At 36.7% G+C, this 13,720-nt stretch overlaps 1 pseudogene; it reads right to left on the bottom strand.

Annotated features, from left to right (window-relative positions):
- Positions 1-9,373: 9,373 nt before the first annotated feature.
- LOC125938740 (intraflagellar transport protein 74 homolog) lies at positions 9,374-11,173 on the bottom strand (annotated as a pseudogene).
- Between the last annotated feature and the right edge of the window lie 2,547 nt (positions 11,174-13,720).

The following is a 13,720-nucleotide window of genomic DNA, read 5'->3' as shown; positions in this document are numbered from 1 at the left end:
GGTGTTTTTATAGTCTGTGCATGTACCTTCTGTTTATTACTAAATAAGCTCTATATTCATCGTTGTTGACTGAGGCGAAGACTGACATGCTGACATTGAAAAGATGAAGCAAGATTATATCTCAGAGTAAAACATGCAGCCTAGAAAATGGAAACTCAGAAGTAAATGCCGATATCTGAATAAAGAGGCAATTTTCAGGGTTTACTTTACATGGTTCTTAAGGAGCCAATCACATTTATATCTGTGTATGTTATTTCTCACTACAAAACTAGTAATTGCTTGTTTAATACTTTCAGATAAGGGTGAGGTTTTGCTGACAACTACATTCTTTTAGAAAGCCGGAAATAATGAAAACAAAGCAAATGTAACAAATTATTGGCTGCATTAATTACAACACCTCCCCCCCCCCCCGCCAAAGGAAGGTTCTGGTTGTTGCAATCCTAGTATCAAAGGAGTGATTTGTTTAGAACTGTCATTTACATTACTTGCTTCCAAATTACGGGCTAAAGATATATCAGGACATGAATGGAAATCTCTCTTTCTGACTAATGCACATTCATGTTCCATATGTGATATGAAACATACCTATTGTCCCACAGATTCTTTTCCTCCATTAACCTCTTCCTTTTGCTTCAGAATCACCTACAAAGAAATGAAATGGAGCTGCATTGTATAACCAAATGGTGGAAATTTCTTTTTCTTCTTCTACAGAAGTGAAGGATTTTTTTCCCAGACAGAAAGATTTGCTGCTACCTGTATCCTTGGGTTTTACCTAGCTGATAAAGAGCCCATGGATTATACAAACATAACTGTATTTCCATTATCTCCCTCTGACAAATTACAGCCTGCCAATACAACTGCCATAGTAGAGAGCAGGCATTTGGTTTTAAACTGTCTTCTTTTGCTGGAATCCTTAAAACAAGGCCATGATTCTTCATAGTTAGTTGAAATAGAAAATGCTCAGGCTCGATACACGCAAGGAAATTGCAACCTCCTTCTCCCACTCCCCCTCTCCGATCTCCTTTCATTTATGGACACCCTTTACTGCATTGCAGTCCTGCAAAGCTCTCAGGGAGCCAGATCCACGGGCTGGGGGTGGGACTGCATGCCAAGCACCACCGCCTCTCTTATAGCCAAACCACAGAGCCTCGCTTGAGGTCATCTTTTACATTGTATTCCGATTTTATAGAGCTGCTTTCGGTAAAGAGAAGACAGACACATTGCTGAGATGTGTGCAGCATGATAGTTTTATAAGAAAAGAAAACCCCAAAGGTTATACAGTTACCTGCCAGTCTCATCCAGTGCTGCAATTTTTGGAAGAGGTGGTGGGAAAAAGAAAAGTTCTCCCTTTAGTATGTGACAGTAGATTTAGGAAACTGTTTTGGCCCGATTAATTTTGTTATTTTTCCTTGAAAAAAAATGAAAAGGAGAGAATGTATGCACTGCCCTGTTTTTTTCTCTCTAAACTTTTTAATGTAATTATGAAATAGTATCATATTTTGAAATAATTTTATTTGGTCTCTTTTGAAAAAGTACATTTGTAAGAGATTCTTCTGTTTTTCTGGGGCCTCTTGGACTATGAGGTGGAATATTTCCCTCTTTGGGCCCTAGAAGAAAGACATGCCTACTATCACACTAATTTTTTTTAATGTTTTAAAAATTTATTTTGGAAGAGAGAGAGAGAGGGAGAGAGAGAGAGAGAGAATAAGAGAGAAAACGCACGCAGACTCTGATGTGGGGCCCTATCTCACAAATTGTGAGATCATGACTTGAGCCAAAGTCAAGAGTCGGACACTTAACTGACTGAGCCATCTGGGCACCCCTACCCGCACACCTGTTGAAGGCTATTTAAGGAGGAAAGTCTTTATCCTGAGGATGTTTTCTTGGGAATGGCCTCTGTTGGACCTCTGTTGTCTAGGCAGTGCAGCAAACTCCTCTTGTGTGGTTAGGGTGTGTGATCCCCATTGGGTTCACCCCAGTGAAGACTACCCACAGAAGGGTTAATTGCCTAGGTAGTGACATTTTAAGTGAGTGCCCTTACTCTCTGAACTTCAATTTCCTGGTCTGAATAATTGAAACAATAAATCCTCCCCGTCTTCTCCCCCCATAGGGCTGTGAAAATTAAATGGGAAGGCATGTGAAATACTTTGTAACATAGAACGTGAAATACATTGTAACATAGAATGATCTCTCCATATTGAGGCTGTTTTTGGCTTCCTCATCGTTTTTATTTAAGGATATGGATGTTCCTCTCCTTACTTGCCCCATCTCCCTAAATGTATTTGAGTCTCCTACCTAGCCTGGAAAATGTCCTTCTCAAATTCTTCTTCCTAGCCATTATTAGAAGGGTAAATCAAATACTTGGTTTCTTGTCTGCCTTTCTGCTAAGTGTCAACTCCAGGAGAAAGGTGCTATGTCGTTTGGCTCATCAGTGTTTCCCTGTGGTCCAGTGCCAAGCCTGGGTGCATTCAGCAAGTATTTGCTGAAGAACAATGAGTGCTTAGAAGGTTCCTGAGTCCACTGTTTGGACCTCTTTTGTTCTTCTGCTTGCTCCTTACTCTAGGGGCTGCTCTCCCCAGAGAATGTGATGTGGAGATACTTTGGGCAAGTGTGAGTTTTAGTCTGAAATAGTCTAATGATTTTACATTTTATTAAAATATCCTCCATTTCCATTATACTTTGATTTTCTTAGCACCTATAATCCTTTTTAGGAAAGAAGGCCAAATGCCCTTACTAAATATTTTGACTTAAAAAAAATGCTTCAAGGAATTAAAGAATAAGTGTTTTTATACATGTTCATTGAAACCAGACCTCTAGCAAAAACATTTGCTTATTTCATTGCTAACCTCTCATTTGAAGCTAGTTCAAGTGAAGTGGAGATTGTTTTTAGAAGCTTACAATTAACCTCAAGTCATGAAAGTGAGAAGAAAATGATAAGAACATTTATTTTATTTCAGTGTATATTCAGAACTTCTGGAGACCTGTGTAATGGGCTATAAATATAGTACATTTCTAATTTAATGGATTTAAAAAATAATTATCTTTACTAATATTAAATTATTTATGGTGAAATCTTAATAAGATATATAACTTTTATGAACTGTGAAATTACTGTAATGTTTTGAAAGTTGTTCCTTATTCTTTCACTGATTCAGTGCATGATACTGCAGAGGGTCTGTGACTTTTATATTTGAGTATCTGAAACTAAGATAATAGGTAGTACTTTTTGCTGCCTCTTTGGAGGACTACAGAGTGAAAATAAAATATTTCCTTAACGGTTTTGGAAGATGAGATATAAAGGCTAATATATATGTTTTGTATCTGTATAAATGTTTATGTGCACATACATATGTAAATATGTGTGCAAATATCATTTTAGAACTTTCAACAGTCGTTTTTCTTTTGAATTATGAAATATTTATACAAAATAACATCTGTAACATATATTCAATGTGATTAAGCATACTAGTAAACAGGCAGTTCTTAACATGGATAAATCTCCAATGTCCTGTTTGAAAACAAATAGTTCATTATTCTCCTTTGAGCCCAGTGGCAACTGCTACTTCATTTTAAATGTAAAACATAGTCAAATGAATGATGTTTAGTTTGGAGCACCCAGAAACAAGGCTTGGTAGAGTAGCATTTTGCATTGGAGGGTGAGTGGTGGGTTAGCCTATAACCTCCTGCCCTCCTGGGCCCCTCCAGGCACAGAGTGAACACCATTATCAGAGTGGTCACTTAGTCTGGTGACCAGGAAGGATTATGAAGACCTGGAAAGTTTCTTTAACTCAGGTTTAAGACAATAAAGGTATTGAGAATGAATGAACCCATGTTGTGGAATGTGAGTTGCACTTTATTATTATATTATTTATTATATACATTATTTTGTGTACTACTATACTATTGGTTTAAGTACAATTATATTAAACAAAAATATCAGATGGTGTATCAAGGGACTCAGCTATTTATTTGTGGACCTTCCTGACTAGGAGTTGATGACCTGTAACTTTGTATCTCTGATCACCGTGGAACTAGTTTTCTGCTGTGGTCTGGTTCCCATTTCTCCTGTTTGTTAGTTGTTCAGGCTTTCCATATCCTCTTTTCTCCATGCTATTCTGTCTTGTCCCATTCATTCATGCTGGAATCCAAACCTTCCTGGTAACGGAATGCTTTTTATTCCTTGCAGATTTAAGTAAAGATTTGATCTCTTTCGCCTCCATCATCTATAGATTCCATGGGTTGCTTTCTCTGATATACTGTAAAATATTTATGTCCACTATTATTTGGTTATAACTTTTCTATTTTCTCAGCTATGCATTTTATCCATTTCCATCTGAGTAATTTTCTTGGTTAGGTCTGTGAAGAGGAAGGTTATGAGTTCCTTTGGCTTTTTGCTAGGAACAATAATTTCCATGTTGCGTTTGAGCTGACAATGGGATTCTTCATTGGGCAGTTATGTAGACACCGTTACACTTTGGTGTAATGGGATTTCACTACTTATTAAGGGATTACATAATGTGTCTTACCAGTCACAAAGTCTTCAACATTCTCATGACTCAAGATAGATATTAGTTCTATATGTAATATTTCCATGTAAATAATGAACATGGACAAGTAAACTCATTCTGCTTTGTTCATGAATATGATTTTTCATAATATCTGCTTTTTAAAATGCTTTACTCATTTGGGAGAATCTTAGTCGAGAAGGAACTGCTTCCTCTACTTTTCTGTGACTGAAAATAGTGTTGATTTACAGAGACTTTGAAAGGCTGTGGCCTGAGTGAGAATACAAATATATTGTGCTCATGTTGGTCATAACCCTGTTGCCTTAGTGTGGTCTCTAGATCTATAAAATAGGCTTCATGTCAGAAGTCAATTAGGAACACATGTTGTCTGTTAATTGCATGTTAATGAATAGGCTCCAAATAAAATGTTAGAAGTTTTTCTTCTCCAAATGTGTATCATGTTGAATTTCAAAATATGATTTTCTTTAAAAAAACCTTATTCTTAAATAATTTAAAATTTACAGAAGACTTACAAAGACAGTATAGAGTTTTTGTATATCCTTCACCCTGCTTCCCCTAATGCTAACATCTTACATAACCATGGTACATTTATTAAAGTAAGAAACTCACATTGGTGTAATACTATTAAACTACAGACTTTATTTGGATTTCACAAGTTTTTCCTCCTGTGAAGGACATATTTTTAAATCACTTTATTTTTAGAGCATTATTTTATGGAGAATTATTTTAATAAAAGAGCTTAATGAAGTTATGCCTTTAAGGGATTGGGAAGTCTAATGTAGATATATTTTTGGGAACTTCTCTAGAAAGTTAATGAAGGATTTTAAATAATTTTGTAAGGTGAAAACATTAAAACATTAAGTATTTTAATTTTGATTTACAGAATCATTTTAACCAGTATGTTTATTATTCTATATAATGAATATAGTATCATTTATATGAATACTTCTTTCAAATGAATGCAGTTTTGCTTTTCCTAAGGGTCAGAAGTGTGGATATAAGGAAACTTCTACAATCATCTCTTTTTTTCATCCTGTAGTTTTTAAAGTCATTGACTCTCTCACAGGCTTCCCCTGTAACCATGATGAATTTTACATATTATAGAAAATACTGCCAATTTTGATGAAGGCTAGAATAATTTTTACTTTTAAATTTTGTAAAATGTTTATTTCTTATTTTTGAGGGAGAGAGAGAGAGACAGAGTGCAAGTGGGGGAGGGGAAGAGAGAGAGGAAGACACAGAATCTGAAACAGGCTCCAGGCTGTGAGCTGTCAGCACAGAGCTTGATGCGGGGCTCAAACCCATGAACTGTGAGATCATGACCCGAGCCAAAGTTGGACGCTTAACCGACTGAGCCACCCAGGTGCCCCAATTTTGTTTTCTTCATGAAAAGAAGTTACATCAACCTTTCTCTTTTTTCATTTTATTTGATAGCTTAGCAAATTAATACATTAAAAAAAAACCATTGTCTTTGTCCCACTTTGCTCTTTTGTGCTCCTTGTGCTTAGTGCAGGATACTAAGGATTGTTGACTTTTCAAACATTTGTTTTCATTAATACCTGAGCACTAGTGTAAATGTAAGGGACACAGATTAAAAAGTGAATGCCTGGGTGATGGTGGCATTGATGTTACTACAGTGGTGACTTGGCTCTCTTCACAAGAAAAAACAACTGAGAATAATTCAAGAACAAGATACTACTGAGAGCATCCCTTAATACATGGGTGAAGCTAAAGCATCCCCTGTACCACAGAGATCAAGAGAGACTGTGGTAGAATGGTACGAGAGCTGACTGCATTGCCCCTCTCCCAGGCCAGTGCAGCACCACACCAACAGGTCTCCATTGAGCCGCCAGTCCTTCAGTGGGAAAAGAGAACACAGTGGGGACCACTGGCTCCCCCCAGCGTTGCTCTTTGGGAGCCCCTACTCTGATCTCATACCACAAAGACTGAAGAGGCATCTGTGTTGCTCAACCAATGGGAATCTGAATGTGATGGGTAAATGAGGAGGGGCTTGCAAAAATCAGCATATGGATCTTGGCAGGTCGGGTTCATACCTGTGATGCCCAAGTAGTAATCCCAACCAGTGGTTTTGCTGTCTGACTAGGGAGGCAGATTGGGTTTCCCTCTGACTAGGGAACTAAGTAGGGTACAGATCTGTGTAATGTGGAACCTCAAATGAATTTTGACGTCCCTAGAGCCCTGTTTACTCACACCCAGGCATTGAGCTAAGTCACATCCCCACCTGCTGTGGAGTGTCTTCTGGTCCTATCAGACCAAAAGGGCTGGAGACAACTCCTGGAAGGTGTGTGGACCAGCAGCACTTGAGCTGAGAGGTGGGTGGGCACAGTAAAGTGGTCCTGCTTGGTCAGGGAACTTGGGGTGCAGGTTGGTATAAGTTAAGTCAACAAACAAAGAGCTTTACCTTTGTTTGGTTGCTCTTTGTTAGGGATGCTTCTCCCACTGTGCCAGGTAGGAAATTTAATTTGTATTCAGCAGTGGGCTTAGAATATAGCCTTTAGACTCTCTGACCAAGGAACCTAGCCAGAGTACATGGGAAGCTCTGTAGGCCACCCAACAGTCCTATGTACAGTGGCACCTAAATAGAGAGCACAGCCATGGCTTTTATTCCCTGTCTGAGGAGCAAAACTGATGGCTTCACTAGATCAGGAAATTCATTGTACACTCTGGACTAATTCAGGTACATAAACAATAAGCTGTATAGGTCCTGGGTCCCATCCTGCTGGCCTATGAGGACAGGGAAGCTAATTCATAGTACCACCTATTACTGAATTTATCTATTACCCAACTATCTCATGAACCTGACCACAGAATCCAGGAAATTATGGAGTCCATCTGCAGCTCACTTGGGTAGGGAATCAAGCCAGAAGCCCTATCCAACTTTTACCAGCCAGTGGCACATCCCCCATCCTTGTCCTCAGAGTTTGAACAGTTGTCTTGCCCCAAAATAGATCATGGTTATAGGCTCCACCTGCCCAAAGACATAACCCAGAAACCCAAACTGAACTTATTGGTGAAGAGCTGCCACTGCTAAAGCAAACCTGTAAAGTCTCGAAGAAGATCCTGATTGCTAAATTACTCAAGATGAGGAATCAAGGATCATAAAAAATCAGGTAAAGACACCACCGAGGGAACTAATAAAGCTCCAATAACTGACCCTAAAGAAATGGAGATCTATGAACTGTCAGACAAAGAATAATCAGAATAATCCTCATAAGCAAGTTTAGTTAACTACAAGAAAACACAGACAGGCAACTAAATGAAATTAGGAAAATAATGCATGAACAAAATGAGAAATTTGACAAAGAAATGGTAACCATAAAAACCTCAGAAATCCTATAGTTGAAAATTACAGTAACTGAAGAGTTCAGTGAAGTGTCAAAAGTAGACTAGACCATGTAGAAGAAAGAATCAGTGACTTTGAGGATAGAGCATTTGAAGTTACCCAGAGGAGCAGGGAGAAAAAAGAATGAAAAAGAGTGAATGGGATTATGGGAATTATGGAACACAATGAAAAGAAACAGTATTCACATTGTGGGAATTCCGGAAGCAGAAGAGAAAGAGAAAGGAACAGAAATATATTTAATGCAACAATGGCTGAAAATGTTCTACACCTGGGGAGAGAAATGGACATCCAGATCCATGAGGTCCAAAAGACCCCAAATAAGTTGAACCCAAATAGGACTACACTGAGACACATTATAGTTAAATTGTCAAAAGTCAAAAACCAAGAAAGAATTTAAGAGCAGCAGGAGAAAAGAAGTTACATAGAAGGGAGCCCCCATAAGATAACCGACAGATTTCTCAAAAGAAACCTTTCAGGCCAGGGGAAAATGAGATGACATATTCAAAATATTGAAAGAAAATAACTGTCAGTCAAGAATTCTATACCCAGAGAAGTTGTCCTTCAGAAACAAAGGACAGCTTTTGTTTGTGTAAGACACAAACTCTTACCATTGAGTATGATGTTAGCAATGAGCTTGTCATTTGTGTCCTGCACAAACAAAAGCTGGGGGAGTTCATTACCACCAGACCTGCCTTACAAGAGATGCTAAAGGGAGTTCTTTGAGTGGAAGTAAAAGAATACTAGTTAACATCATAAAAACATAAAAAGATAGTGTAAGTCTCACTGGTAATGGTAAATATATAGTCATAATTAGATTCTGAAATATGGTAATAGTGGTGCATAATTCATTTACAATGCTAACTTTAAAGATAAAAAATGAATGTATTAAAAACTATACAATAGTCTGTTATTGGGGCACCTGGGTGGCTCAGTCGGTTGGGCGTCCAACTTTGGCTCAGGTCATGATCTCGCGGTCCGTGAGTTGAAGCCCCGCATCGGGCTCTGTGCTGACAGCTCAGAGCCTGGAGCCTGTTTCAGATTCTGTGTCTCCCTCTCTCTCTGACCCTCCCCCGTTCATGCTCTGTCTCTCTCTGTCTCAAAAATAAATAAACGTTAAAAAAATTAAAAAAAACTATATAATCGTCTGTTATTAATTACATAGTATAAAAAGCATATAAGTTGTAACAGCAATAATGTAAGGTGTGAGAGGAGGAGAAATTAAAGTGTAGGGTTTATGAATGCTATTGAAGTTAAGTTGCTATCAGTTTTATTTATTATTTATTTATTATTTATTTTGTATGCAAACTTTTTATTGAACTATTATTTAAAATATCACTCTTCAAAGAGGTCACAAACATTATAGCACTCAAATATTTTAGGTAAAACTCTTCAAGGGTAAGCTATTTTTTTTTTTTTTTCAGTCAGCTTGTCCAAAGTTTAGCAGTGGAGGACACTGCTACAGAGACTTGCAGTTGGTTCAGACTCAGTTTCTGCTCATGCTATGTAGAGTATCCACGAGGTTTTTATTGTAATCTGCAATCTGCTTGGTCACATTTTTCATAATTGACTGGTAATCACTCTTTTGACTCTTGGTTGCTATGAATTTTTTCATCCAAAATTATTTTGCTCGTGGTGTTGCCACTTCCTGTCTAAATTTGTAAGCTTAGAATGTGTCTCATTTTCTTGCAGTTGTGTTTTTAGCATCTCATAGTTTACATTTAGCTTCTGTTATTTTCTTAAAGGCATTTCTACGGGTTGTTAATACTGTTCTCTCCTGATGTAATTTCTTTTTCTTTTCTTCACCTGATGATTTTAATGCTGGAAAATCATTATATGTTTTCAAATCAGCTGTCATTTGCTTAATTTTGCTTTTCAGAGAATACTGTTCCTCAGTCATCTTACTTTGCAGAAGCTCCATTTTCTGTAGATCCAACTGTAGACATTGGCTATCTGAGGTCAAATTTCTAGTTGTACTTTGTGATTTCTGCATTTCAGTAGATTTAAAGTTGAGATCATCCTACATCATCTTCAGCTCTTGGTTGGTGATAGAGGATATCTGTTTTATACAGTTTATATTTCTACTACTGTGCTCCAAAAGTGTAACAATGTTGGCTTCTATCTGTGCCTTCTGCTCCAGTTCTTGATTCTTAGTTTCCTCAAAAGTCTCAATAAAAGTGTCCGTATTTTCCTCTCCCTGTTTTAGTTCCTTATACTTCTGACTCATTTCACCATGGTATTCTTCTAAATCCATGTCTAGTTGTCTAATTTCTTCATTAAATTGCTTTATTTTTTCTTTTATGTCTATTAGCTGTTGCTCCTTGCTGCCTATTTCCTGATTATCTTCTTTAACTTGCTTGAGTAATCTCTCTCTTTCTTTCATTGGAGATCCCATGCTTTTGTCTTCAGCAATCATTTGGTCTTGATGGGACTCCCAACTCATAAAGTTTTTTTGTGCAGCAGTACAGCCTCCTATTTAACCTGGAGGTGTGCTATTTCAGCTTCCAAGCTCTCTTTTTTTTATGTTCAGTGAATCTAGCTGTTGCTGAAGTGTATCTAATTCCTGCAACAGTTTCTCATTTGTGGTTTTCATTTCTATGTACCTGACTTGTTTTTCAGGAGATGTGTTTCTGATAATGTCATCTGCTGCTTGCTTTTCCTATTCAGCTTCTTCTACTCTTCTAGTTTGTTTTTCCTTCGCTTGTCTTTCAGTAAATATGATATCCATATGTTGTGTGGATAGCTCATTTTGAGCTTTAAGCATGTTGTAATCATTCATTACTTCTTCCATTTCAGCATTGGTACTAAGTTTATCTATCAGCTTATTGTAGTTTGCTAGTTGTCTTTGAACTCTTTGATTTCAACAGCTAAAGTCTCAGCTCTCTTTTCATATGACAAATACACTGAATTCTCTTGATTGTACATTTCTATTTCTTTCTGAAGTTTATTAACTTCTATTGTAAGTTCATTTATTTTACTTTGAAGAAATCCAAGATAATAAGATTTGTCTAAAATTTGCCTCTGGGAACCTTTCATTCCAGTTTTCATTCCACTCAAACCTTGTTGTGTTACAGGACAATCATCAACTTTGATTTGAGAAGACAGAATTCCTCCTGTCCCTATGGGACCACCACCAGAGCCTGGTCTTGCTGTTCCCGGTGACATTCCAGTTGCCACTCGAATATTACCTGATGGGGGGTCATATTCCAGAAGGAGGTCTTCCAGTCAACCCCGTTCCACCTTGTGAAACAGGGCAAGCTGCTGAAGGTTTGTAATTCCTGGCCATTGTTTGTTTACTTTAACCACTCCCCTGGTGCAGCAGGAGGAAGGTTGTAGCAGGGGTACTCAAAGTTGTTTCCAGGTTTCTATCAGTTTTAAAATAGGGTGTTATAAGTTTAAGATATGTAAGCTTTATGGTAACCACAAGGGGAAGTTCTGTAGTAATTACACAAAGGAACACGATAAAGAAGTCAAACAAACTGATATCAAAAGACATTAAAACACAAAAAAGACAATAGGATAAGAAACAAGGAACAGTGGATCTACAAAACAACTAGAAAAGAATTAACAAAATTACAATAGTAAGTCCTTAGCTATCAATAATTACTTTAAGTGTCCCAGATTAAACTCTCCAATTAAAAGACATATAAAGGCTGAATGGATAAGAAAAAAACAAGATCCAAATATGCTGCCCACAAGGAGCTCCCTTTAGCCTTAAAGACACACAGTGACTGAGAGTGAAGAGACGGAAAAAGACATTTCAAGGAAATGGTCACCAAAACAAGGAGGGTAGCTGTATTCATCTCAGACAAAATAGAGTTTAAACTAAAAGTGGTAAAAAGAGACAAAGAAGGTCATTGTATAATGATAAAGGGGTCAACACATCAAGAAAGTATGACAATTTGTGCACCCAACATGAAAGCACCTAAATATATAGAGCAAAACCTAGCATATCTGAAAGGAGAAATAAAAAGTAATACAGTAATAGTTGGGAGCTTTAATAATCCACTCTCAACAATCGGTAGATCATCCAGACAGAGAATCAATAAAGAAATGATGGATTTGAGAATGCTATAGACCAAAATGACCTTACTGACATATATAGAACATTCTGTCCAACAACAACAAAATACACTATTTTTCTCAAGTGCAAATGGAACATTTTCTAGGAAAGGCCACATGTTGGGTTACAAGTTTCAGCAAATTCAAGAAGATTGAATTCATATCAAATGTTTTCTCTGAGCACAATGGCATGGAACTAGAAATCAGTAACAAGAGGAAAACTGGAAATTTTATGAACACATGGAAATAACCAATGGATCAAAGAAGAAATTAAAGGGGAAATTAAAAGTTTCTTGAGACAAAAAAAGAAATACAACATAACATACCAGAACTTGTGGGGTGCAGCAAAAGCAGTTCTAAGAGGGAAGTTTATAGTAGGAAATGCCTGTATTAAGCAAGAAAGATTCCAAATAAACAACCTAACTCCATACCTTTAAGAAGTAGAAAAAGAAGAACAAACTGAGTCTAAAGTCAGAAGAAGAAAGGAAATAATAAAAATTAGAGCAGAAATAGAGAACAGGAAAACAATAGAAAAGAGTAACCAAACTGTGTTGGTTTTTTGAGTTGATAGACAAAATTAACAAAACCTTAGCCAGAAGGAAAAAAGAGAGGATCAAATCAATACAATTATAAATGGAAAAGGAAACATTACAACTGATAGAAGAACCTGATGTTACAACCTAGAAGAAATGGGAGAATTCTTAGAAATATACAACAAGACTGACCTGACTCAGGAAGAAATAAAAAATCCGAATAGACCAATTACCACTAAGGAGATTAAAAAAAAAAAAAAAAAGTCCCAATGAAGAAAAAGCTCAGAACCAGATGGTTTCATTGGTCAATTTTACCAAACATTTAAAGAAAAATTAACATCACTTTTCTAAAACACTGAAGCACTCTCAAACTCATTTTACAAAAAGGCCAGTATTATCCTGATACCAAAACCAGAAAAAAGACACTACTAGAAAAGAAAATTATAGGCCAACATCCCTAATTAATATAAATGCAAAATTTTCAGTAAAATAAAAAATGCCACAGCACCTTAAAAGCATCATATATAGCATGATCAAGTGGGATTTATGCCTGCGAAGCAAGGATAGTTTAACATATGTAGATCAACTAATGTGATACATCATATTAATAGAATGAAAGAAAAGAATCATGTGATCATCTCAATAGATGCAGAAAAAGCATTTGACATAATTCAACATCTATTCATGATAAAAATTCTTAACATATTAGGCATAGAAGAAACATATCTCAACATAACAAAGGCCATATATGACAAGTCCATGACTAACATCATATTGAATAGTGAGAGTTTAAAGCTTTTTTCTAAGATCAGGGATAAGACAGGGATGCTCACTCTCATCACTCCTTTTTGCCAGAGACCAGCTCCAGCAACCAGGGGTTCCTGAAGGATGAATGGCATCGGCGAAAAAGTGAAAATAAAATAAAACAAAAAATAAAAATGGACACAGACAACAGCAGTGTGTTGAACTGGCCGATTTACTGCAGTAAACGTGGCATTATATATGCTAGTGATTTTCTTGTAACATACATCATCTATGTTTTTCTAAAATTTCCCAATTCTAAAATTGTTCCTTTGTATAACCACCCAATAAGGAATAACATGATTGTTTTGTCATAATGTTCCCTCCTGCCCTTTGCTTATTGATTAATTTATTTTATTGTTTTTATTATGTACCTATGTTTATCTATAATTTATAAAGTATTTGCTGTTTTCACGAAAGGCCATTTATCTCTCAAC

Source organism: Panthera uncia (assembly GCF_023721935.1).
Source record: "Panthera uncia isolate 11264 chromosome B2 unlocalized genomic scaffold, Puncia_PCG_1.0 HiC_scaffold_24, whole genome shotgun sequence".
In the NCBI taxonomy this organism is placed as follows: Eukaryota; Metazoa; Chordata; class Mammalia; order Carnivora; family Felidae; genus Panthera; species Panthera uncia.
Note: the sequence above shows the minus strand (reverse complement) of the source record. Positions and strands in the feature narration are given on the sequence as shown.